Genomic DNA, 27,669 nt, shown 5'->3' on the forward strand with positions numbered 1-27,669 from the left:
TTGAACAAGGGCAGAGCCTCTTTCTTGAAAAACGTGTTTTCAATGATAATGGATGTGCATACACCCCTCCAGGAGCATTTGCTCAAGATCAAGGATATCCAAGAGTAGTTGGCCATTGGTTAAAAGAGGGAGGAGGAAGACATGTATGTTGTTGTCTAAGATTTACACCTAGATGTGGGAAAGGTTTCCAACCCCACAAGGTATAGTCTTTATCATGCAACGCTAAGAGTAGGGTCTCTATTCCCTACTCACTCCGTTTAAGCTCTCTCCTAGGCAAGCTAAGGGGGTTAGTCCCTAAAGAATGAAAAACTAAAGGAAAACTTGTTGAAACAACAAGTCTAGGAGATCTAAGGCAAGGCAATTACTTCTCTTGATAACTTGAATTAAGATTAATTGGCAAGTATAATTATTAGTGAGAAATGCAAGCGTTAAATATAGATTCAATGACAATAAGATAAGAATGAAAGACTAGTGCTTTAATAACAATGCTCAAATGTAAATATAACACTTAAAACAATAAAGAAGTGAGACTTCAAGTCACAAGATAGATAATGTTGCATGTTACAGCTCAATCTAGTAAGGGCCCTAGGAGGGGTTCCTAAGGGACAACTACTAGACTAGATCAAATGGCAACAACGGGACAAGGACCCATTGTCACCTTAGGCGCTGTCCACTGCTCTTTATGGAATTTCACCGATGGGAGGAGTCCCGATATGGAGGAAATCACTTGAATAATAGGATCAATGGCAAGGTATAACATGATTTCCTAGGCCCATTCAAAGGAGAGGCTCAATTAATGGTTCAAATACCTAAATAAAAGCTAAAAGACTCCGCAAGAAAGACCCATGAAGGATGACTTCAAGCTTAGGAATATTAAAAAATGATGAATGCCTAAGATCAAAACTTTCAAAATCCCTCACTTGTGATTGATGTGTTTATAGCATAGTTTTAAAATTAGGCTGGTTTGACTCGAATCAACTTGGTTGACTGAGCCATACCTTTCTCGAATTGACTAGGTCAATTATCCAGTTCGGCGACTGGTTTGTTACCGAACCGGTTGAGTTGGTCACCGATTCAACCGGTTCAGTAATGGACTGGTTGGATCGACCAAGCCCGACTTGAACTGGTAGGTCTCGACGACGGGAAAGAAAGGCGGGCTGGGCGGACTTGAAATCATTTTTTATTCGTTTAAACTATTTCCTAGCCCGTCTAGCCTTCTCCCACACCATAAAGGTGACCCAACCCCCTCATATTTCCTCACAGCTATCTCATTGCAGTTATGTGAACATTTGTGAGGAGTTTGTGAGCAGTTGGGGTTGGCTTTTGGAGCAACATTGAGGATGTTCTTGGGTGATCTTTGGAGCAGCATTGAGAAGTTGGTTTTTGGAGCAACATTGGTTATGTGTTTTTGTTCTGATCTTTATATATTATATGCATTGGACAATGCACTTGGTGCCATTTTGATATAATAGATATATGTATGAGCATGCTTTGATCAAATGTTGTCTTCTCTCTATTATTCTAGTGCTTTGAGTTTGGAGACATGAATGAAAATCTTTAAAAATATGATTTTTCACTAAAATTAAAGATTTAATGTACTTTTTACAAAGATCGAGTCATTGGAATAAACTAGTCTGAGTCGATATCGAGTTGAGTCCGAGTCGAAGTTGACCCTTGGCCTGTTCCGAGTCCGAGTTCAAGTTTTAAAAATATGGACTTTGTACTAGGGTTCAAAGTGAGGCAAGGATGTCTCATTCAATGGAAAAATTCAATTAAAGTGTGAGCTTTGGGAGAAGCTAGGGTGACTTTCAATGAAAAACTCCTTGAGAGTTACTATAAGAGACCAAGGGTTGAGAAATATAATGTGGTAAAGGCTCATCCAATGATCACCTATAGTTAAGAGAAAAGGTTTTGAATGATGAACTACAAAGTGCAAACCTTCAAGAAATCCCCAAGTCAAATAAGCTTCAAGGGTTCCCTCTTGGTGTGATAGCTAGGGCATCAATTTATTTGAAATTCCACTGTCGGAATTCGTTCCAAACTGGAGGATTCCTAGAGGAGACATAAATGAAGAAACTTGTTAGGACAAAATCCTAAAATTCCCCCTCCCTAAAATTTTGCACCAAACCGTAGAAAATCTCTTTATCCTTAGGGGACGAAGAAAAGAGGAAGAAAAGAGGTGAAAGAATGATATTTCATTAAGTTAATGTGATCACCAAGGATCTAGGACCAGTGCCTAGCTATTGGGAAGATTGGAGTCAAAATGATTAAGATTTAGGAACTTCGCTCTTCAAGGAGGCCTAAAGAAGCAACTACACTATTTGTGGATGTAGCTTCAGAACAACTTTAGACTTTTATACTTCGATATGCAATATTTGATGGAGTTTCAAGGTAAAAGGTGCACAACCTACCCCTAGGAAAATTCGTTCTTCTTGCCAAGATGAATAACATATGCAACGAGCCAAGATTACAAGTGTTTCATAAATTCACATTAATTTTTAGGGCACAAGTAAAATCATGACATAACATTCCATACATTAGACATGAAGCATTATGAAATTCGCATGAAAAGAGCACATACATGACAAAAAGAGTATACCCATCCATAAACTTGCCAAACAGAAGCTCCAAGAGAGATAGTGAAAATATTCCACACATCAATATGCATTTAATCATCCAAATTGTTCCACAAATTGCAGGTCCGAAATCTTTAGAAAGATATATCCCAAATCCAAGTGATGATGAATGAGAGAGAATGCCCCTCTTCTATTTATACAATCCTCTAAGGGATTCAAATAACATATTTTAACAATACTTTTGGTGACAAGCCCACCAAATAGCTCCATAATAAGACAAACTAGCCTCCCAAGAGGGCCCAAATGATAGATAGATAGCTAGAAGGGTTGTTGGAAGACCAAATGAAGTCCCTCATGTGCCAAAATGTGTAGGCCCCTGTAATATTCCTAACCCAAAATATTCCTCAAACCCCAGCAAAATCTCCAACCAAATATATGCAAATGATATAATAACCCAGAAGTGATAAAATAATAGTGGAACAACATATAATAATGTAAACCAGAAATATAAGCAGATACACAAGAAATGCAGCGAGAAATGCTAAGCCATTTATAGTAAGCAATGAAATGAGTAAAAGAGGTGATTGGACAGATGGCACCTCGACTTGCACACGGCAAGTGAAGAAATACTCTCAGAATGACAAGAATGGCCTCTCCGTGTGGATGCTGCTGCTGCTAGGAAACACATGATGGTTTGGGGCTACCCCCTCCTTGGAAAAAGTATAAACTCTGGATTCAGGCTCTACTCAAGAAACCCAGAAAACCCAGAAAGCTTTCGTGGAATGGCCGACCCCGGAAAAACACCCTCTTGGGGTTCTGCGCAGTTCTTCAATGCCCTGTGCTGCCACTGAAGAAAACCCCTCTAAACTCTGCCTGAAACACTGCTTGAAACCCTGCCAAAAATCCTCCAATGAGACAAGAGCTGGGCCCTTGCTCAATCTCTCAGCATAAATCCACCTGCAAAACCCCAATCCAGCACTAAACCAAAAGGAACTGCGTCCCTCTCCAAGTACTGTGCAGTCCTCCGGAATGCTAATGAAACTGCTGCTGAAATGCTGATAAGACTACTGCTGAAACACTGATGGAAATACCTTGCCCGAGCAGGCACTCGAAGTCCCCCGGGCTAAGGGTGAGATCTTCGAACGGAGACACTCAATGCACTAAACAGTGCTGCAGACCAGCTAAACAGCCAGCGTGCTCAGAAGTCAAAACGACTAGCTCAAAATGCACATAACTGAATGATCCAAAATGAGGGGGCTCCTCTCTATTTTATAGCCTCTGCCTCTCACAATCCCCAGGCTCACTTCCTCTTGGTGATTCCCCTCCTGCCATGTGTTCTTCCCTCCTGCGCAGTCCCTCCATGTGTCTGCGTGGGCCCCATTTCTGCGTCCCCCTTTGGCCCCCTTGGCTCCTCCTTAAGTCACAATGTTGTGCTACTAGGAAGTGACCTTTTATTCTTAAAGTGAGTTATGTCCCCCGTCCTCACTTTTTCTATTTATAAATAACTATAGAAGGCAAAAATTGGGCAAAATGGAATATTCCAATTAGCCATGGCTAATTAGGAATATTACAGCCCCTTGATCTCCAAGCAAATGACCTGTGGTGCTCCAAGTGGTTGTGGGGGCACAAAGAACATCCTCATGGGTCTCCAACTGAAACGAACAAGCCTGTGCTTCATCTGTAAGGGCTAGAACAATGTTGCAAGCCTTCCCTTGTCTCCCTAGGTGAGACAAAACCCCATTTAGGCCCTAGATCAACTGCCAAGTGTGTGTTGCAAGTGTGGAGCCGGTTGGTCAAGGTGGTCCAGGTGCATCATCATCATCGAATAAGTGGGACACAAGCAAGTTATAAATGGTGAAGAGGATCCCATGGTGTTGCTATCTACTCTCTGTTGTAGTGAAGGCCCATGGCTCTCAATGCTCACCTTATAAATGCCATTAAGACCCTCTGGAGGGCTTGGATTCATATAGGGAGACGAAACCCAAAGATGAAGACCCATCCCCAATCCTATATAAGATCCAATGTGTCTCCTTGCCCTCCAGTACAATAATTCATTAGTGCAATTGAACAAATAAGCTTACAATCATGGGACCAAGTGGGCACTTTATAGTGGCATGCCCTTTCGTAATGGGCTTTAGAATGTACATGTGTGCCCAGGTTCAAGAGGGAGGTTAAGCAAGGACCCTATTAGGTGTTTTTAACCTTTAAGGGAGTGACAGGTCCATGGTACATCTGTCAGATGGCATGTGTCATGTGAAATAGTGATGGAATGGTGTGGGATAACAGGGAAGGCTCCAAGCCACATGCCATGGTTCAAGGGTAGCTATAGTGAGGGAAGTCCACACTTGGGTGTATGGATGTGGGAGGGAGCAATTGTGGTACATGATTTACCTCGAATTTTGTTTTTCCACCCTTCTTCATATGCCTTTTGCCTTTCATTGATTTTTCTTTTATTGTATTGCTCGGGGCTCTAGGGAATGAGAGCATGATGTGAATGATATATCTATGGATACCCCTTTAAGGTCTGACAGTTCATCACCCACTAGGGGTTGGGACAATCATGGGATCTTTAATGATACAGGGGGCTGATGTAAGGGGGCATAGGAACTAGGGTGATGGCCATAATGATAGGGGTAGAGCTCATGTTTGGCTTTTGCCCACGTGCTAAATTTTTATGTCTCAGCCATCTTTTGCATTTAATAGTACATTTCTTGTTGTAAGTGGCCAAATTATTCTTTTAACTTTCTTTTTAGCTGCATCAGCCTTTAGGGTATCGTTTCAGGCCCAACCTAAAGTGTGGACAAGGGGAGGGGGAGGCTAACTCCTTGTGGACTCAATGGACAAATGTGGATTCGGATGGGAAATATGTGAAAAGGGGTTATAATGAGTGGAGGGGAGTGATGTATGTGGTGTCAGGAAGTGGGACCACGCAACCAAAATAGAGTTTCCCATGTAGTGCTACTCTTAAAGCTAGTAGCCGTCCAATGGGACTAGTATACAAGGTTAACCACCATGTTGGACAAGTGGACAATAGTACAAACCAAACCCATTCTTTTCTCGAAATCCCCCCACTAATCCATGCCCAGAAGTGTCCATGATAAGTAAGCAAAAATATCCAACTACATAATGAAGGCCATACCTTCGGGGTTGGAAGGCCCACTTTCAAACATACGATGATAACATATAGGTGAGGGTGCATAATGGTTGGCTTAGGCGGCAGAGACAATGGCACATCGAACTATTTGGTCGCTGCAAGGGGTTGTTGGCTGCCAATTGAAGATAATCTAGGACAAAAATTTCTCCTACGGGTGTCACCCACTGTTGGTTGGTAACATCGCAAGACAAGGTTAGTACAATAGGTCAAGAGATTAAAAGCAATTAGTGATACGAGGAAGAAGAAATATGCTTGCAAGCGAAGTAAAACTTGTAGTCCAAATAAATATGATATTTCAAGAGACAACAAGGTTGAAATTGACAAGTTTAATAATGTAAAGCTTTCAAGTATGAGGACGAGCTCACAATTCCAACTACAATAAGCAAATGAAATGCAAAATGATGATGTTAGATGAGTGAATGCAAGATTTATCTATGTGAGATGCAAGATCTTGGTTAATTTTAATTATATGCCTAAACTAAGGGGAAAGCCTTCTCAATTATCAAAGCTTGTCCTAAAACAAGGTTGGTGGGAGAAGTGCTAGGGAAGGAAGCTAAGGCCTCGTCACTGATGCCTACCCATGGCTTCTAGCAACCCAAGTGCCTCTGTTCCTACAAGCGGTTCGACCACAAGAGAACTGCAAAGTGATCCTAACTTTCTATTAAGCTTGGAGGTAAGTTTTAAGGATGCAAGTTTATATCTGGGATGCAAATGCAATTGCTTTAATGAGATTCAATTATAACAATATGCTTCACTATAGGACATGTTAAATCAAGCTTACAATAATGATTCAAAGAAGCAACTTTTAAGCTTACTCAATGAAACAATAGGAATGCAAGAATTGGCAATTAGATATTAATGTTATGAAACAATAACTCAAATGCCTTTAGTTAATAGTGCTTATTAAGATTTTCTTCACTTATATTATCATGATAGCTTGAAACGAGTGAGAATTATATGATACAATTACAAGTAAGTGATGGAAAATGAGATTGCTAACAAGAAGATATTAGAAAGACTATTTCAAATCTAGAATGCAAAAGATCAAATAGCCAACAAGAGATGACAAAGAAAATATGCAACTCAAGAGATTAGATCCAACAATGATGACAATGAAACTTCAACTAATCAAATGAGAGTAATGGAAGAGGTTAGTATGCACAATAAGCTAAGCGATGATGATGAGAGATCCTCCCTTTTAAATAAGGTGGGGGATACTAGGGGATTGAATCCCAATCTCCCTTCAAAAGTAAGATCACTTTTATTATTATTATTACAATGAATAAGAAACGCTTTAGACAGTGAGAAAAGGTTCTTCCAACCTTGATGAGATTACAAAGATGATTAGAACCTTAAAACAACCAATTCCTCCTCAAGCTTCAATATATCAAAGAAGAGGCTACATGTCAATAGATGATGAAACTTTAATGTCAAAAGACTTGCTCCAAGCCTCTAAAATCCATGACCTTGATGAATATAACTCTTAAGGCTTACGACCTTGCAAAGAGAAAGGATAGAGTTTTCTATTTTATTTTATTTTTATTTTTATTTTTCTATAATATTTTATAGTAAAATTTATATAATAAATTTGCAAAATTTTTAAGCCTTTAAACTCTTAATTTTTTTTTTTGTTACTCGATAAACCTTCAAGTGAGTATACTTCAGATTAGAGAGGGTTTGCGACCCTTCTTTAAGCCCTCGGGTAAGAGAAAGAGGTCTCCAAACCATGCAACTCTCCTCCAAAAGTAGTCTAAAAAATTAACCTTTCGAAGGCTAACTTCTAGCCCAAAAATTTGATGGAAAACCCAAGGGTTAGTCACTTGATACAAAGATCAAAATATAAAGCCCTTAAAGGCTTGTGGCTAGGTGAAATAAGCCAAAATAGGCTTGTGGCTAGGCCAAAAATGATTAATAAAATTGTGTAAGCCTCAAAATTAAAGAATTAAAAGTGAATTCAAAGAGGGTAGAGAGGCAAGGATTGAAACATTGAATACAGAGGGTATAAATGCTAGATGACCCTCCAAAAAATGATTCGTTGGACTAAAACCATAGTTGTCTAGGCTTGGTGAGGGCTTAGCCTTCAAACAATCGATTTCTCCTTGATCTTTGAGATGAATCAACCTGCAAAACAAAATCAAAGAAAAACCCTTGTCCTCTCTTCAAATCTGCAAGGAAACAAAGAACAAAAAACCCCAAATTGATATATACAAGATGAATAAAATATATACAAGGGTTAGGAAAAATATATACAAGAATCTATTTACAAATTTACAAGGGCTATTTCAAGGAATAGATTTCCTTGATTAAAAAATAATGACTCTCAATAGCAAGATCTATTTAGTTAAAGCACAAATATATAGAGAGATAAATAGATTTTAGATGAGCGATAACCAAGAATCTCTGTAAAATAAATCATTAGATAAGACTTTGAAATCAAACAAAGTAGGCTCTTCAATCTCTATGTCTTGGGAGTTGGCTAGTCCAACCAAAGACATCCCCTAACACCCAAGATCTGAATCATTGATGATCTCTACACACTTAAAATTAAATTGTTAGATCACAAGGGTTTAAATAACCCAATAAAATGAAAGATCTAGAGATACCCCCTAGATCAATTAAATTTAAAATGCTTCTTTGACCTGCGAACTAATGCAAGATGCTTGTGCAAATAGTGAATCCACAACTGGCTAGTGAAGTAACAATTACTGAATTCAAACTCAATAGAGCATTAAGCACAATATTCAAAAATAATTTATCATAGAGAATAGAAGAGGAACACCACCATGAATTGACCCCAAAGACTTCTTTATTATTCTAGAAAAGTATTACAAATCAACATAGATTGGCTTAGAGCTTGGTTACAGATTTCATGATGATACAATGAGGAGCAAGAGCTTCCTTATATAGAAAATCAAAGAGTTGAAACACTCCAAGTGGAAGAAACTGCTAGTTGACTTGATCCATGGCTTGATTCTTCTAGGAAAAAACTTGAACCCTTGATTGTTGTTGCACAATTCCATTGAAAAATTTGACTTCCTTGATTGATGAGCTGCATGGACCAATCTTCACTTCGGAGTAGTTTTGGACCACTAGAATTTCATCGAAAATATCTTTTTTCTAAATCTCCTCATTTAAAATAACCGGTTAGACCAAAAAATTAATTTTTCTTTAAATATAATTACTTCTTCTAGCCCAAGGAATTTTTTGTGGGACATTTCTGCCTTGGAAATATGACTTTTCTCATTTTTTAATTTGATTCCTTTTTTGGGAAAGTCCTTGCAAATTTTAATTATTTTTCCAATTGGAGAGAATTTTATTTTTTCTCATTTAATTTTCTGACCAATTTTCGGCTAATTATTTTTCTATTTTTTGCCAGAAAATATTGTTATTTTTTCCACTGCTATATGCTATTTCAATTATTTTAACCCAATTCAATTCTTCAATAAGCAATCTGTTCAACAACAATTAGATCTTCCAATAATCAACAATAATTAGAGATAGAACAATAAATGCAATGACAATAAGAGACAATCAAGAACATCAACAATAGACACCAATTTGGTCAAAGACCAGGGAAAGGGCCCAAAAAGGTCAAAACCAATTGAAAATTTTCTTCTATTAGTTTGTCTTCAAATGTTAAGTAAAGAGTACAATGAGCCAAATTCGATAACAAGAGTCAAAGTCAAAGCCTTGACTTGTCCAACAAATCAACCAACCATGAAACCAATATGCCAATGTTGAAATAGTCAAATCTAGTCAACTGTCAATCTACAATTTTGGTCAACGGTCAACAATAGTCAACGTGCCCTAACCAGTCCCAAGTCAACGATCAAATTTTTCCTTTAGGAGCTCGGTCAACAGTAAAAAAGTGTGGCCTCAAGTGTTGGTCAAATAGAGCCAAAAATAGTCCAAAAACACCTAATCAAACTCAACCAAACGAGAGAAAAGTTTGTGGTCAAAGTTTGCGTTTTTCTTGTAGTAAGCCCAAGTCAAATAACTCCAAACTCCTCAGTTTTTGTGCCAAAAGATGTGGCCTAGAGAGACAAATATATCCTGGAAAAATCAAAGTCAAACTCTCCTTAAAGGTAAAAGTCAACGTTGGTTAAAGCTGGTCAAAGGTGCATACCAATTCAAATTGTTGGCCACCTGTAATTTTGTCCTCCTTGCTCACATGTGTGAAAAAAAGTTGCCTCAGACCTGTACAAACCATTCAGATTGAGAGAGAGATGATGAGATGTCCAAATGAGCTTGAGGTCATTTGTATTTATGTGCTGGAGGAGGGGCAATTTGTCCTTAGGCCGACCTTGACAATTTGTGCACCTGTGGGCTTGACTTCAAATTTACATTTTTCCTTATCCAAGTTTAGTGCTTCAAAGGTCAATTTCGGTCCTCTTGGAAAGAAGAATCTAGTCCAGTAAATGGAATTTGTCATTGAGTTACCAAATTAACACTCCTCAGCTCAGGAGAAATTCTGACTGTATCATGTGATCATCGCAAATATCTCGTTATCAAATCATGTTCCATCTCTGCTCATCTTGACTCAACTCTATCTGTTGAATTATTCTCGAATCTAACTAAGAAGAATCGTAGGGGAGCTATAGCTACCACCCTCTATCGAGCAATAGGCGAGATACTACTTACCGAGCAAGGATCACAACCATCCCATTGTGAAATCAATGGGCGAGATACCACTTGCTATAAGAGGTAAGGATCACATCCATCCTATTACCTACTGATCTTCCCAACAATGACCATTAAGAGTCATGTGGTAGAGCACCTGCATCATAATCCGAGCTTGGGTGAGATACTCGACTTGCCGAATGTAAGGATCACAAGCCCCAATTCTCCTTAACCCATTGGCCAGATGAGGAGGGACTATCCCAAAAAGCTCGACTTGTGGGTATGATGCCAACTGGGGAGATACCCGACTTGTCATAAAGGACAAGGATCACGCACACCCTATGGGTGACAATAAGGGAGATACCTGACATACTGCAAGACTAGGGTTCACACACACCTATTGTTCAGAGATCCCTCAACCCCAAGAGCCCTTCTTCCTTGGACAATCTCGAACACAATGACCTTTCTTGTGAAAATAGTAGCATTCAATGCATAATGATTCCTTTTCTCTTCCATTTCTTCTATTAGAGGTCAGGGGAGCATGCTTCCTTGATTTTAACAATCCTTCCTTCCCTTTATTTTTCTTGTCATGAGCAACAAAGGCAAAGGGCTCTCCTTCGCTCTTTTGAATCTTACCTCTTGAAATCATCTTGGATTCTTCTTGAGTGCATTTTCCAACAAGCTCATCAAATGTTGGAAATTGTTGTTATTGCTTATGGTGGTAATGAAGGTTTACCAAACAGGAGGGAGACCTCTAAGGGTTACCAACACCAACTCCCTGTCAGGTACAATTTCCCCAACTCTCTGCAATCACTCTCTAAGACAGGATATCCTCATGATGTAGGATTGCACAAGTTCTCCTTTATTCATTTTCATATCTTTGGGTTGATCTTTCAAGGAGATGATCTCATTCAAATTGTTGGCCTCATACATGTTGGCTAACTTATCATACATATCCTTAGACTTCTTCAAATTTCCAACATAGACAAGTAAATGATCTTGTAAACCATCGACACAATTTTCTTTGCTTTTAACTCACCTTTCTTGTACTTGTTCTTGACTGCAGCGGTAGCATTTTCTGGGGCTTAGGAACTTTTCCTTGAATGTACTCCAAGACATCATTGTCATATAATATGATTTCCAACCGTATCCTCCAAGCAACAATGTTAGATGAGTCTCCCAACTTCTTAGCTTCCTTTGAAGTATGATGTAAACATCTTGACCTGTTAAGATAGATTCTTTCAACTTTTCCAAAGATGATTGCTCTAACTCTTGTCTCTTTTGGGCTTGTCCTTCACCTTAGCTTTGATTCCATGTTAATTTTTCCACTGCTCTATGCTATGTCAATTATTTTAGCCCAATTCAATTCTTCAATAAGCAATATTTTCAATAACAATTAGATCTTCCAATAATCAATAGTAATTGAAGATAGAACAGTGAATGCAATGACAATAAGAGACAATCAAGAGCATCAACAAGAGAAACCAATTTGGTCAAAGACAAAGGAAAAACCCCACAAGGGGGAAAGCCCTTTGAAATTCTTATTCTATTAGAATGTCTTCAAATGTCAAGCAATGAGTACAATGAGCCAAATTCAATAACAAGAGTCAAAGTCAAAGCCTTGACTCATCCAACAAATCAACCAACCAAGAAACCAATATGCCAATGATGAAATAGTCAAATTTAGTCAATTGTCATAATTTGCAATTTTGGTCAAGATCAACAATAGTCAATGTGCCCTAACCAATACCAAGTCAACAATCAAATTTGTCCTTTAAGAGCTCAATCAATAGTCAAAAAGTGCGACCTCAAGTGTTGGTCAAATAGAGCCAAAAACAATCCAAAAACACCCAATCAAACTCGGTCAAATGAGAGTGAAAAGTCTACGGTCATCCCAAGTCAAACAACTCCAAACTTGGTTTTTGTGCCAAAAGATGCGGCATAGAGAGACATAGATAGCCCAAAAAAATTGAAGTCAAACTCTCCTCAAAGTTTAAAATTCAATGCTGGTCAAAGGTGCAAAATAGTTCAATTTTTCGGCCACCTGTAATTTCATCCTCCTTCTTGCCCACACGAGTAAATTAGAGCTGCCTTAGACCTATACGAACCAATTAGATTGAGAGAGAGAAGATGAGATGATGTAATGAGATGTCCAAATGAGCTTGAGGTCACTTGTATTTATATGCATTGGAGGGGTAGTGTGTCTGTAGGCCGACCTTGACAATTTTTGTACTTGTGGGCTTGACTTCAAAAATGCATTTTATTTATCCAAATTTAGTGCTTCAAAGATCAATTTTGTTCCTATCGGAAAGAAGAATCTAGTCCAATTAATGGATTTTGTCCTCGAGATGCCAAATTAATAATTGAAAATAATGACTCTAGAGGGGTTTTAAACATAATTTCCACCCTCGAAGTGTGTCTAAGTAGAAAGTTTAGGTGCTGAGGTATAATTTTAAATACTCATGCCCCCTATAATTTCTATAGACATAACCAAATTCTGCGACATTTTGCAGATAATCTAGTGCGATAATTTACATTGACTCTATCTATACATTAGGACTCATCTAAGGCTTTACCATCAAGCCCCACCCTAGCTTTGGGATATGCTCGCAAGAAAAAATCTACCAATTATTAGTGTTGAAATACACAAACAATTAGCGGATGGAAAAATCTCCTTAGAGTGAAACTTTGGTAAATATCTTAAGCTATCTAGATGTTTTACGTGGCTTTATAGACATATTAGAATCATTTTTACATTATAAAATGACTAGAAGCTGCATGGTGATGATGGATTCTGAAGAAATTTCTGACTGCTTTGAAAGGTACTCTGCTTAAGGGTAGTTGACACTTGAGTGGTCAACAATGGTAATCACATTAAAATGTTAATGTTGTGTTTACTACTACTTTATTGAGACCTTGAACATCACTTCTACGAATGTTGACCTGAGGTTTGATGAGCTTTGCAATAAGATTTTATAGTAGGATAGATGGAAGAAACAAATCAGAAGTAGCAATGACATAGAGGGTCTTGAGTATGCCTAGGGAAAATGTGAAGATGTCAGCAAGGATGAGAAGACCTTCAAATGCCATTATTGTGGAGAGGGACACATGAAGAAGCACTAGAAGAAGAGGTTGGTTGACTAGACAACTAATGAGGTCAACCTTCTATGCTGGCCACAACATAAGCAAATCAACCCATGTTACCTACTTGTTCACCAATTCACGTGCATCACATCATGTCACCAACAAGCAGGATTAGTTGACAGAGCACACACCTTGTTCTTCGAAGGATTCAATGATCTTCAATGGTGGGGAGGAGTATACAATAACTGGAAATGGAAATGTGTAGATTTCCTTTGGAGAAATATGCTAATCTTAATGTATAGTATGTGCTAGGTATGGAGCTTAGTTTGCATTTAGTTAGATTAGCATATTTCTCCCAACTAGCTGCCAACTTTAGCAATCACAAGTGCTACATAGTTGACAAAGAGACCAAAAAATATTGTTGTCCTTGGTGTTGAGGACTGCAGATTGTTCATATTGGTGGATATTGGATAGGTCAAAGCAAATGCACTAGTAGCTAATAGTGCGTTAGACATCAATAGACTATGGCATTGGGAGTATGGGCATATGATCTTGATCTACCTCTTTTTGTTGACACAAGAGAATCTGGTAGATTGACTTTCGAACATTCACAATTGATCTAGGTAGTTTGTGGAGCTTGCTAGACAAGGAGGTAGCATTGAGAGACATTTGATGAAGGACAAAGATGGAGAGCACAAAGTCTCTCAAATTGTTCATGTAGACATTTGTGTGTTAGTTTTTATAGCATTGGATGTGTTCTAGCCACGAAACTTTGTGGAGATGCTAGACTACATGAGATCTCCAAGACCCATAATTTTTTTTTGGAAATTCCACCTAGAAGTGACTTAATTAGATTATTAACCAATTTTTTAATGTTTCCTAAGTCTAAACTTAGGAAAATTAGTTAATTAATCAATATTAATTAAGTCAAGATGAGATTCATCTGGAAACTCACACGGATCGATTCCAATATGATCCTAACCATCGATTAAGTTTTAATCTTGGCCGTTGGAGCTCCAATAGTGGATTATATGAGGAAGTCGATGGGCACTTGGAGAAGACATTTTAGAACTTGAGCAATTCGATTTCCTTGGTAGATCGATTTCCAGAGTAGCAACAATCAGTTGCTGGAGAGAGCCAGAGATCGAAGTAGTGATTGAGGAATCTTCGCTGTTGGAGCTCCAACAGTGGATTATAAGAGGAAGTCGATGGGCACTTGGAGAAGATACTTGAGAACCTGAGTAATTCGATTTCCTTGGCAGATTGATTTCCAGAGTAGCAACACTCAGTTGCTGGAGAGAGCTAGAGATCGAAGTAGTGAGTGAGGGGCATAGACAGTGATCCGGGGGAGGTTTTCTAGATCCAGAGACGCAGGAACAAGAGGGCCGAGTTATCCCAATGAGGTAACGCAGAGCTCTGCACAGTAGCTTTAGAGAGGACAATTCAAATTGTTTGAGAGAAAATCGATCTTAGTTCTAGAGGCTGGGTAGAGGTTCCAGAAGGCTGGAGAGACGATTTCCTCAACAGCGAGAGGCAGAACGACTTCATCAGAGTCTTCTTGGAGGCTTGACATCAAGTAGACTGCACAATGTAGCGTAGAGGCTGAGGCAGAGGGTCAGAGGACCAAGTTTTTTGAAGGCAAGTTGTGCCGAGGATTGCTTGTGGAGGAAAGGAAATTCTCTTAAATAATTTTGCCTAGATTTTCTTCCTGTGTATTGACAGTTTTAGGCATCCAGATTGTACTCAGAATTTCACTGCTGCATAATAATAAAAACCTTCATCGCTCCACCAATTTTCCTGCATTGGGTTTTCCGGGGACTTTTGTCCAAAAATAATTGTGTTACATTTTATGTGTATGTGCTAGCATTTGTCAGCTTCAAATGTTTTATTTTTCCCCAGAATTTTATTTGTGAAGGTTGTAGTGTGTTTATTTTGATATTTGCCATAGCAAATAAATTGTTAAATTAATTAACAATTAGGAGAAATAATAATAGTTGCTGTAATAAGATTCCAATCTTGGAATTTTCACATTGTGGACCAATGAACACATCATAAATCATAAGTTTGAGGTATTTCCCTTTGCTTGTTGATGATTACAGTATGAAATTGTGGGTGCATTTTTTGAAACTGAGAGTTAATGTGTTTAATGCATATCAAAAGTTGAAAGCCATAGTAGAATAAGAGTAAGGTTGTAATATTACGTCTCTTAGGTTTGATAATGGTGGCGAATTATATTCCAAAGAATTCAATAAATTTTGTGCTAAACATGGAATTGAAAGACATTCATTTACACTCCACAACAAAATGGAGTGGTTCAAAGGCAAAACCACACCATCATAGAGATGGCTAGGTGTGTGTTGCAAAATAAATGTGTTCCAAACAAGTTTTGGACTAAGGGAGTGTTCACAACAATATACTTGTTGACTATATCTCACAACAATGATAGTGAAGTAGAAGAGTCCATAGCAAGCATTGTCTGGAAGAAAGACCAAAGTCATCCATAGCCTACAACTATATTTTGGATGAAAAGACAACCAAGTTAGATCCAAAGAGCAAAAAGATGATGCCCCTAGGGTATAATGACAATTATAAAGCCTATAGATTGGTTGATATTGATACAAATAAGGTGAGATTTAGTAGAGATTTTATTGATGAGGAAGTTGGACCTTTACACACTTCTTGAATCCAAAATTATCGAGCAACTATGCTGCCAGGAAACGTGGGGACGGGGACGGGGACGAGTACACTACATTTTGAGACAGGGTAAGTGGGTTCGTCAGGGTATATATATATATATTGTTTTATAAATTATAATATATATGAATTTGTATATTTTCCAATTTTAAATAAGAAAAATAAAGTATTTATGATTTAAACTTTAAAGATTTAAACATGCACATCTTTGAACATTCACATTGAAATTTCAAATTTCTAGTTTGATATAAGTGCAAATTGGAGTGTACATATTAATAAGAATCATGACATATGTCCATTGTAATACTACATTGAAAATTTGCCTTAAGACATCTCCAAACATGGACTAGGAAATTTCAAAATAGTGAAGAATGACTTCCTCAAGCCATCTCATCAACATCGATGTCATCAACATCATTTAGCTGTTCAGTCAACATGCTCTCTAGGTAGGAATCACTCTCATCTTGAGGATCCTGCTCATCCATAGCGACTGCAGGTAGCTCATGTTGAAGAAGGTGTAACTAGGTTCAGTCTTCATAATGACATCATCTTTGTATTTGTTGTAATAAAAGGAAATAAATTATTTTTGTAATCTTGCTACATGGGTTTCATGAGCAAGAAGTGTCACTAGGTGAAAGACGACTTCTTGATGTCTTTAGGATTTATTTATATGTCAAAGAAGCATGTCATGTGTATAGAAACTCTTCAAGAGTTTATGTAAATATGTACAAGTCTTCAAGTTGTGTAACAACCCTCCAAGACCAAGATCAATGCCTCAAAAGCAAGCCTACCGAAGTCTGCAAGCAAAATATCTAAGGATCTTCATGTCGGCTCAAAAGTAAATTAAATATATAAAATATATGTCATGTTGGTTTGAAGCAAGTGTCACATCGGTTCATCTGATCACGTCGACTCATATATGGAGCTCTCACCACTATAAATACCCATGAAGGGTCAGTGCAAGAGAACACAAGAAAATCTCGCAATTATCTCTGAATTTGCGGGTGTTTAAGGATCAGAGGATCCACATCTCAGTAGGACACATTTAGTGATCAACTGCCTCCTCGGTTGGGTATAAGGAGCAACAGAACCTAGTCTTATATCCTCTCGACATACCTGTGACTGGAAGGAGCAGCCCTCGGATGGGTAAGACTATGGATAGAGACAAAATATTAAATCTGGGCTAGATATACTTCTATGATTACAACCTTGACATCTTTGTCATGCAGATCTGTGTAGATATATCACAACGACAGAGATAATAATCTTGGCATACCTATGAATCGTCTCGTGGACGGATATGGGACTAATATCCAAATTACAAGAAGACAAGTATTCTTGCAACTTCGGATGTGTATGGGATCTCAGATACCTGGTAACCTCGGTGATAGCTTGATGATGTTGATCTTGGTGGAGAGATAACATCACAATCACTGTTTCGTTGGAGATTAGAATGAAAGGTCTCGATGCATGGAGAACACAATCACTGTTTCAGTAAAGATCATGGTGCAACAATCTCAATGATCACTGATGCAACTTGAACTATGATCTTAGTGCAACGAAGTGCATCTATAGAGAAATAGTTATGCTTTCAGTGGATCTAATTATAGCTCTTAGTCATATGAAGATCTCATTGTGAGGACCTCGAATGAAGGTACAAAAGTGGATGTTGCAGCAGTAAGAAAGATCAGGATGGTGTAGGAGTGATGACCTTTGTGGTGCGGCGAAGATAATGATCTCAGCAGTGACACGAAGAGGCTTGATGACTTGGTCTTGGAATCTCAGTGCATCTATAGAGAAATAATTATGCTTTTAGTGGATCTAATTATAGCTCTCAGTCATATGAAGATCTCATTGTGAGGACATCGAATGAAGGTACAACAATGGATGTTGTAGCAGTAAGAAAGATCAATATGGTGCAGGAGTGATGACCTCTTTGGTGCATTGAAGATAATGATCTCAGCAATGACATGAAGAGGATTGATGGCTTGGTCTTGGAGAGGCAGTTTGTGTCAAGGGTCATGGTCTTGGTATTCGTCAATGGAATATCTATAAGAAGAATTTATGTGTGGGTTTTCCTCTCCAAGAGGGAGAGGTTTTGGCCCTGGAAGAAATCCAAACATTTGTGTTCTTGTCTCCTTTTTGTTTTTGATAGCGGTTTGATGAAGTTAACTTACACATGCTAATAATGAAGTAACATCAAGCTAAGATAAAATTGCATAAACACTTCACAAATTGTTATCATGTAACGAAGAATCATTTTAACTATGCTTGCCCTAGATTCTTCAACATGTTATCAGAGGGTGGTTCAAAAGTCAAGGAGAGGGCATAAAAGGGACATGCAAACATAAAAATGCAAGCATAGCAAACTAAAGAATATCAAGAACTATACCTTGATCAAACTCTAGAGCAAAGGGTCAATCTACAACAATAGTATGTAAACACAAGGATCGCTGATCAAGGATACAATCTATAACAACAAGATCTTGTAGACTACACCGTATCAAAGAAGATCAAGTTCCAAGAAGCAGTCCACAACTACAGTCATCTACAACAAGGGTTTTGGAAGTTTGAAGTCGAAGTCTGGTCTATAGCAACAACGTTGGTGTCTCTCTCAATCCACATCATGGCATGATCTCAACATTACAGTGATTAATCCTTTCAAAGAACAACTCGGATTTCCACTCAAAGAAGTATATCATCTACAACATGATTTGTATGGACAACATCCAATAAAGAATGAAGGTGTTTGTTGATAACACTAAGTAATGGGTCTCTATACATCATGGCCAACAATCGCAAGTCGATGCTGCAAGGATCAAATGTTCAAATCAATTATTTTGAAGGCTTGAAGATAAGCTTCAGTAAGGATTCTATCTAGAGGTAGCACCAATGGATTTACCTCAACAACTGTCAACATGATCAAGGTGAAGATCTCATCTTCACGTATCAAGTAAGGATCTTTTATTTTATAATCATGTTTGGTTCATTGACTTCATTGCAAGAAGATCTATAGGTTAGATAGGTCATCAAAAGTTCTTGCAGAAGGATTGATAGAATCCTTATGAAGAAGTGAGGTCTGTACATCAAGGTCTCCTTGGAAGTCATAAAGAAATATCTTCATGAGATCTCAGTTACGAGATTTGGAAAAATGATGAGAGAACGATCATCATTAATATTGATAAGCAAGGTAACAACTGTCCATGAACAAGAAGGTTACCTCAATCAATAGTTTGTGGTCTCTATATTGAATAGAGAATGATAAGTTGAAAGGAATCAACTATGTGCAAAGGGAAGATTAGAAGACAGAGCAACACTATGAAAAGACTATGGAAAAGGGTTCATATCATCTGAAGGATAGAGTAAGCTGAAGGGAACAGGGAGTAATAGATCTCCAGTATAAGAGAATCGGTATCCCTCTCAAAGTGGGTCCTATCAGAAGTGCTTGCAGACATGATCATGGTAAGAAGATGCATCGTGGCATCATGAAAACGCGAGCTCATATGAATCATGGAGAATATAGCTCTTGGGAATCTCATCGTACATTGATAGAAAGGAAGAAGTCATCCAAGTCAAAGGGAACATTTGCCAAATGGGGATATACTAAATTCTGAAGAGTATCTCAACGGAGGATCCCCTAGTCTGGGAAGGTCGCAAGAGTTTCATGAGGATTTCCAACTTGTGGAAATCATGAGATGAAGAACTGATGACATAATGAAGCAGATCGAGGGATTGAAGATCCGTTCAATCAAGAAAGATGCAAAAATTAGCCTGAAGGAAAAATTAGGTATGTATACTTGTAATTGTATTTGTATTTGATATTGTGATGTCATGTTATATTGTTGCAGGTAAAATGGATCAAGCATGATCAAAAGGTAAAGGATCTCCTCCTCTCAAAGGATGCAGAAAGACATAAGTCAAACTAGATGAAATCAACATAATATGTCCTCATAATGTAGTATGAGGTAGTTGATGACAATTGAAGAACTTTGAGAGCTCTTGGGAATGAAAGATATGAGGATGGAAGTGATCGTCATGTATGCAACCTTGATGAAGGCAATCGACATCCAGAAGATCAGGAAGACTTGACCAGGAAATCTCTCGAAATGATGTGAAGACTTAGATGGAAATCTGAAAATATGAGGACCCTTGACAATAGATACCATTGGGAGATGTGCCAACATGTATGTAGGATGATTGATACCTACAAGAAGATGTCACTGGAAGAAGGCCATCACCAAGGGGTAATATGTGATTTGTTTTTGGTGTCTGGCCAATTGGAAAAGTCTGGAAAAGTCTGGGTATGTGTGTAGGATCAAGGAAAGGAGAGTTGTGAAGGATGTCACAACTATATACCTTGTGAACCAAAGCAATCACTGTTGAAGAAAAGTGAAGACAAGCGAGCTTATGAAGGAAGCCCAGAGGTAAAGCCAAGGAGGATACTTTTCGGGAAAGAAGGAATGACATGACGGAGGAAAGTGATGATGACTAAACCCTACATGTGAAAAAATTGATGACATCGAAGTCTTGGATCATCAGTGAACTAGAAGACCCTATAAAGCACTGATGATAGAGTCCCTGGGTAAGAGGTAGCTCTGGAAAGTTCCTATGATCAAAGGAACTCGAGCAAGTTTTTTAGAAAAGAGAAACTTGAAACTCATTAATGATTAAGAGGGAGAGTTAGACACAACATTCTCGTCTTCAGTTTGGAAGAAAGAATGGAGGATTGTGTAATCATCTGGCATTCAACACTCTTTGAGGATGTGGTAGGGCATCCAAGACAAAAGTGGGCAAGAGGACCAATATTCTTGAGGGTTGGGAACCCAAGATGAGAATAGTCCTAGTAGGGCATACTCGGAGAACACCCGGGTGGGTATGACCCTAAGAGAGACAATGATGATGCGTGTCTATCAGTCATTGGTCTTGCCAACATTGTGTGCTCTAATCTAAGTGAGAGATAGAGTTGTTAGTCAAGGCCTTGCTAAATGGAAACAATGTTGGTTGAAATGATGCTATAACAGATGGATTGCAAATCTGATTCTTCTTATGAGAAATTCTTCAGATTGAGAATGACCAAGTACCATTATGAATACCTCCCTAGTTAAGAGGGAGTGTTGAAGAAAGTGTAACTAGGTTCGGTCTTCATAATGACATGATCTTTGTATTTGATGTAATAAAAGGAAATAAATTATTTTTGTAATCTTGCTACATGGGTTTCATGAGCAAGAAGTGTCACTAGGTGAAAGACTTCTTCTTGATGTTTTTAGGATTTATTTATATGTCAGAGAGTCGTGTCATGTGTATAGAAACTCTTCAAGAGTTTATGTAAATATATAAGTCTTCAAGTTGTGTAACAATCCTCCATGATCAATATCAATGCCTCAAAAGCAAGCCTACTGAATTTTGCAAGCAAAACATCTAAGGATCTTCATGTCGGCTCAAAAGTAAATTAAATATATAAATATATGTCATGTTGGCTTGAAGCAAGAGTCACGTCAGTTCATGGGATCACGTCGGCTCATATATGGAGCGCTCACCACTATAAATACCCATGAAGGGTCAATGCAAGAGAACACAAGAAAATCTCGCAATTATCTTTGAATTTTCGTGTGTTTAAGGATCAGAGAATCCACATCTCAGTAGGACACATTTAGGGGCCAGCTACCTCGGTTGAGTATAAGGAGCAACAGAACCCAGTCCTGTATCCTCTTGGCATACTTATGACTGGAAGGAGAAGCCCTCGGATGGGTAAGACTATGGATAGAGACACAATATTAAATCTGGGCTAGATATACTTTTGCGATTACAACCTTGACATCTCTGTCATACAGATCTGTGTAGATATATCACAACAACAAAGATAATAATCTCGACATACCTATGAATCATCTCTCAGATTGATATGGGAATAATATCCAAATTACAGGAAGACAAGTATTCTTGCAACTTTGGATATGTATGGGATCTCGGATACCTGGTAACCTTAGTGATAGCTTGATGATGATGATCTCGATGGAGAGATAACATCACAATCACTGTTTCATTGGAGATTAGAATGAAAGGTCTCGATGCATGGAGAACACAATCACTGTCTCAGTAAAGATCATGGTGCAACAGTCTCAATGATCTCTGAAGCAACTTGAACTGTGATCTCAGTGCAACAAAGTGCATCTATAGAGAAATAATTATGCTTTTAGTGGATCTAATTATAGCTCTCAGTCATATGAAGATCTCATTGTGAGGACCTCGAATGAAGGTACAACAATGGATGTTGTAGCAGTAAGAAAGATCAATATGGTGCAAGAGTGATGACCTCTTTGGTGCATTGAAGATAATGATCTCAGCAATGACATGAAGAGGATTAATGGCTTGGTCTTGGAGTGGTCTTGGTATTCGTCAATGGAATATCTATAAGAAGAATTTATGTGTGGGTTTTCCTCTCCAAGAGGGAAAGGTTTTGGCCCTGGAAGAAAGCCAAACATTTGTGTTCTTGTCTCCTTTTTGTTTTTGATAGCAGTTTGATGAAGTTAACTTACACATGCTAATCATGAAGTAAACATCACACTAAGATAGAATTGCATAAACACTTCACAAATTGTTATCATGTAACGAAGAATCATCTTAACTATGCTTGCCCTAGATTCTTCAACAACTCATTAAGGCCATCTGGTTGTATCTCCTCGTCCACACACATGTATTTGTACCATCTCTTGAAAGGACCCTCCTTGTACCCAGTGTCTTTTCGCGATATGAGACGAAATGTGCTATGAATGTACAATAAGTTCTTTTCCTTCTTTGTGCCCAACCTATTTCTCTTTACTGAATGGATAAATGCATAACTACTCCAATTCCTCTCGCAAGATGAGGAACTAGCTACTTGGAATGTTAGGGGAAGCCCATTAAATTAATTAAAAATTTAAAAATAAAAACAAAAATGAAAATTTAATACAAAAATTGAGAAATAAGACGAGGAACTCCAAACTAGCTACTTGTCTAAGTAAATGTATGACAAATTGCTACAGCTTAGTGGTATCAACACCATGAAGCCACCATCAGTCATTTGGATCCTTCCTCTGTTAATTTTTCTTAGGGATTTATTGTTCTTTGCTTTAGATAAATGCATTTCATCATTTACATATTGAATTCACCCCACAACATCATAACATTAATCAGATTTACATCATTATTCAACAATATATGCAATTATATAGAAAGATCAATATCATCATCAATGCAACGAAACATAAAGGTACAATAGAAGACAAGCATTCACACATAAAGACACCAGGATTGGTCGGAGACAAGGGGAAAATCCACTATGGGGAAAACTGTTTCAAATTCTTATTCCTATTAGATTGTCTTAAAATGTTAAGCAAAGAGAGAGTACAATGCTCCAAATCTTCAACCATAAAACTATGTAGCAAAATCAACTAAACAACATCCAAGAGATGAACCCCCCAATGCTAATAATAAAATCCTTGATTCAGAAGCTTGCCACCAACTGTCCTTGTCTGCGGTCAACTGCAAGATCAAGTCCTAGTTTCTAGCTGCACACAAAGAGTGCACGTGCATGTGGCTAAAACCCTCCAACCTCACTCATGAGCTTGCGTGCTTGCGGTTGTAACCAAAAGTTGCTTGTGACAAGCTTGCGGTTGGAAACCAAAGCCCGAGACACACGTGCTATCTTCAGACCTTGCAATTTCGAACTTGTATGAACCAATCTCCGCGACCTAGTCTCAGACTTGTGCGAACCAAACCAAAGAAGATAAAAGAATAAATGCTCCATGATGATCTCTAAATGAGGGTCACTTGACTTGTATTTATAGCCATCCATGGGTGTCCAATTTCTCTTTTGGGCCGACCCGTCCTTTTATGCACATGTGGGTTTCCATATTAAAATATATTTTCCTTAACCAAATTAAATTCTTGCAAGGGCTAGGAGGGGTTTTGCTTGATGAGGAAGATTATCCAAAGGATGGAATTTGTCCCTTAGCTGTCGAAAATAACATCTTCATGCGTTTAACGGCCAATGTTGCATGTGAACCAAAGAGACTTTTTCCATGTGAAAATTGGGCAAACTGAGATCGTATGTCAAAGGCTTCTTCTATACAACCATAAATTCTCTTGACAACAATCAAGAATCCTTTGAACGCCTCTCTATCTTGGGAAGGATGCGTCCTTCCTGTTGTGGGATCATATCATTTTGGATTAACTGCATAAGCTTCCATATGAAGAGGCGTGTTCAGTTTATTCCACCGCCCATGTATAAACTCTTTTAGTTGTGGCCATAAAGTAGGATCCTTGTTATTTGTGATGGTTTGGATCCTCTCACACATGGAGTCCATGTTCTCATAAATCTCACCTAAACATGGACCATCTGTGTTTGCATAGCGGATCATATCACAAATTGTTTCTATAAATTCCACAACAAATTTAACATCAACCCAAAAATGATCATCCTAGATCAACCTCATCACCTCCAAAGCTGCATTTGAGGTAGATAACCTCCAATGGTACCACATGTCTACAAGCCGCTTAAGTAAAATGTAGTAAGTTGCAAATCTGGTATCTGCTGGTTTAAGAAGCTCCATTTTGGCATGCTTGCGGTAAATGGCTTGTGATTGATGATGGTTGCATATAAACATTTGAATTTTGTGGCCATTTTCAATTAATGCTCAAATCCATTCAATTTTCCCAATGTCCTTCAATGCATTATTCAAAGAATGCACTGCACATGGTGTCCAAAAAATATGTTTGGGTACATCAAGGACAAAATTAAAATATTAATAAATCAAAATGTTTATTGTTAAAAATTAGAAAACAAATCAAACTTGTAATCAAAATTAAAAATGTAATTCATGTAATTTAAATATAAAATAAATCAAACTTGAAAGTTGAAACTTGTCACTAACCTGTACTCCCTCTGAAACATTGCCCTTGTTGCTTTGCACAGTGGAGCTACATCAGTGATAACTTGAACAACATTGGATGACCCCACCTCTGCAATGGCATCACATAATTGTCTAGGATGTTCAAAATCTTGAATTTTCAAATGAGCACTTTGTTAATGGCAAAAGTCAGGGTAAGCACAAGAAGGGGTGTCAGAGTGGCTGTTTGGAATACAATGGAGTTGATTCTGTAGCGATGGGACATTTGGGTAGTCACCAACAACTACGCACCAACCAATCTCAACGAATTTGACTTCATGACCAGGTACAGACACTAAGCACATAAATCTTTCCATTCTCTATCAATTTGCGAGTTGCTTGGTATGAAATCTGGGAACCTTGTTTCATATTACATGGGACAACAGAACTTCAAAGGACGAGTTCGATGCATGTAGTTCCAAGGCTTATGTAGGATGCCCAAACCAAGATGAAAATTGTAATGTAAAACAAAAACCAAGAAAAAAAACGTAACATACCTCTCTGGTTCGCTTCAAATTGATCCTAAAAAAAATTACAGTTGCTCGATGCTTGCGGCTCCTCGATTGCGCTCCGAAGGCCGAAGCTCTGCCCGACGCTCGCAGTTTAGGTGAGTTTGTAAGATTTCCGTGGGTTTAGGAGAGTCAAAAATTTCGTGGGTTTTGTGAATAGGAGACCGGTTCATTTTGTTGAAGAATGTAACTAGCTTCACTGTTCATAATTGTACTTGTCAAAATAAAATTTCTTATGAAAGAAAATGACTTATTAAAGCATGGGTTTCATGCTTGGGTCAATTTTTTATAGGTCAAAGCCTCCATTGTAGGTTTCTAGGTTTTTATATTGAGTTATTAGAGTCATTGTGATTTTTATTAGATCCTTCTTGGGCTTTTGTATTACGTAAAATGAATTATTTTTGAGTCAAGGTAATTTGTCACCTCCACACCAAGTCAGCCTTGTTTCCATGAAGTTGGCCTACATTAGGGCAATTCGACCCAACATAAAGGCTATATAAGGAGAGACAATTCGACCTATTTGAAGCATTCACTCAACAAGTTTGATCTACAAGAAAGAGAGGCAGAAAGAGTGCAAAGTAGCTGGAAGAGGACAAAGTTTGCTGGGAAGACCTAAATCAAGTTTAGGGCTATCTATCTCTCACACATACAGAGTTTCTGGGCAAAATGCAGGGTTGAAAATCTGTCTCTACTGCAGGTCCTAATTTCTGAAGTTGGGGGTCGAAGCTTTGTTGTGGGGGGTTGGGGGGGGGGGGGAATTTTGAATTGAAGTTGCTACCAGGAAGCTGTCACTTGAACTATTTCATTAAGATCTGTTGCAGGGAAGGGCTAACTTGGTGATTGGAGGAGGTCTTTGTTTAGGTCTAAGAAGTCTGGACGTGTCTCATATTGATTTGAATTTACTGAAGGAAGAGTTGTTGATTGGGTTTTCCCCTTATAGGAGTTTTTCCCTGGCTGTGCATCTACATCTTATGTCTCTCGTTCTTGTGATCTTCATAAACATATAATTTGGTGTTGGGGGGGGGCGGGGGGTCGGAAGGCGAAATTTTGAACTGAAGTTGCTACTGGGAAGCTGTCACTTGAAGTATTTCATCAAGATCATCTGTTGCAGGGAAGGGCTAACTTGGTGATTGGAGGAGGTCTTTGTCTAGGTCTAAGAAGTCTGGACATGTCTCATATTGATTTGAATCTACTGAAGGAAGAGTTCTTGACTGGGTTTTCCCCTTATAGGGGTTTTGCCATGGCTGAGTGTCTACATCTTGTGTCTCTTGTTCTTGTGATCTTCATAAACATATAATTTGGTAATTGCTTGATGAAAGATAAACTAATTAAGGAGTAGGAAGCCAACATAATTCACTACTAATTATCAAGAAAGAGGAATCAAACCCTAATTCACATAAGCATTGATTTCTCAACATGGTATCAAAGCTAAGGTCGAAGAAGGTTGGAGATCACTTTGTTGGCTTGAAAGTAAAGGTTACTCCCTCTATGTCAAGTTACTTGAAAATGAGATTCAATATCATAAGAATTGCAGGAAGTTGGATTGGAAGGATTATCTAAAACCTATCTAGGAGAGTCGAGAGTGAAGGATTCTTGGCTGCACTTATAGGTACCCTTGATGATGACAATGCATGGGTCATTGATAGTGGAGCATCAAGACATATGACGAGAGAAAGTGGGAAACTTCATACTCTATCAAAGGAACCATCATTTCATGCAATAGAGTTAGGAGACAACAACAATTATGCAGTAAAGGGTCTTGGATCTACATCATTGAAATTGAAAAGTGAATCGAAGCTAGACCTCAACAATATCCTCAATGTCCCGGGTTTGAAAAATAATTTAATTTCAGTTTCTTGTTTAGAAGATAAAGGAGATAGGGTGGCTGTTGTAGATGGTAAAGTTTTGGTTTGGGGAAAAGATTAAAGTATTCAAAAGGCAAAGGTTATTGGAGCTTGTGAAGGAAGACTATATAGAGCTATAACATCATCTCCTCAAGCCCTAGTTCACATGGAGATCTATCCTATCAATCTATGCCGTAGAAGATATGGGGTTATATGTTACAAAATAATTCCCTCACTTAGTCAAATGGTAAAGGGCATCCC

The 27,669-nt window shown here is 38.2% G+C and overlaps 1 protein-coding gene across 1 annotated transcript in view; it reads left to right on the forward strand.

Annotated features, from left to right (window-relative positions):
- LOC149215501 (kinetochore protein NUF2 homolog) overlaps positions 1 to 27,669 on the forward strand; it is a 104,575-nt gene that overhangs the window by 65,409 nt on the left and 11,497 nt on the right. The window lies entirely within an intron of this gene.

Source organism: Pinus tabuliformis, chromosome 1_1 (assembly GCF_031772625.1).
Source record: "Pinus tabuliformis cultivar Carrire ecotype Pingquan chromosome 1_1, CPIR1, whole genome shotgun sequence".
In the NCBI taxonomy this organism is placed as follows: Eukaryota; Viridiplantae; Streptophyta; class Pinopsida; order Pinales; family Pinaceae; genus Pinus; species Pinus tabuliformis.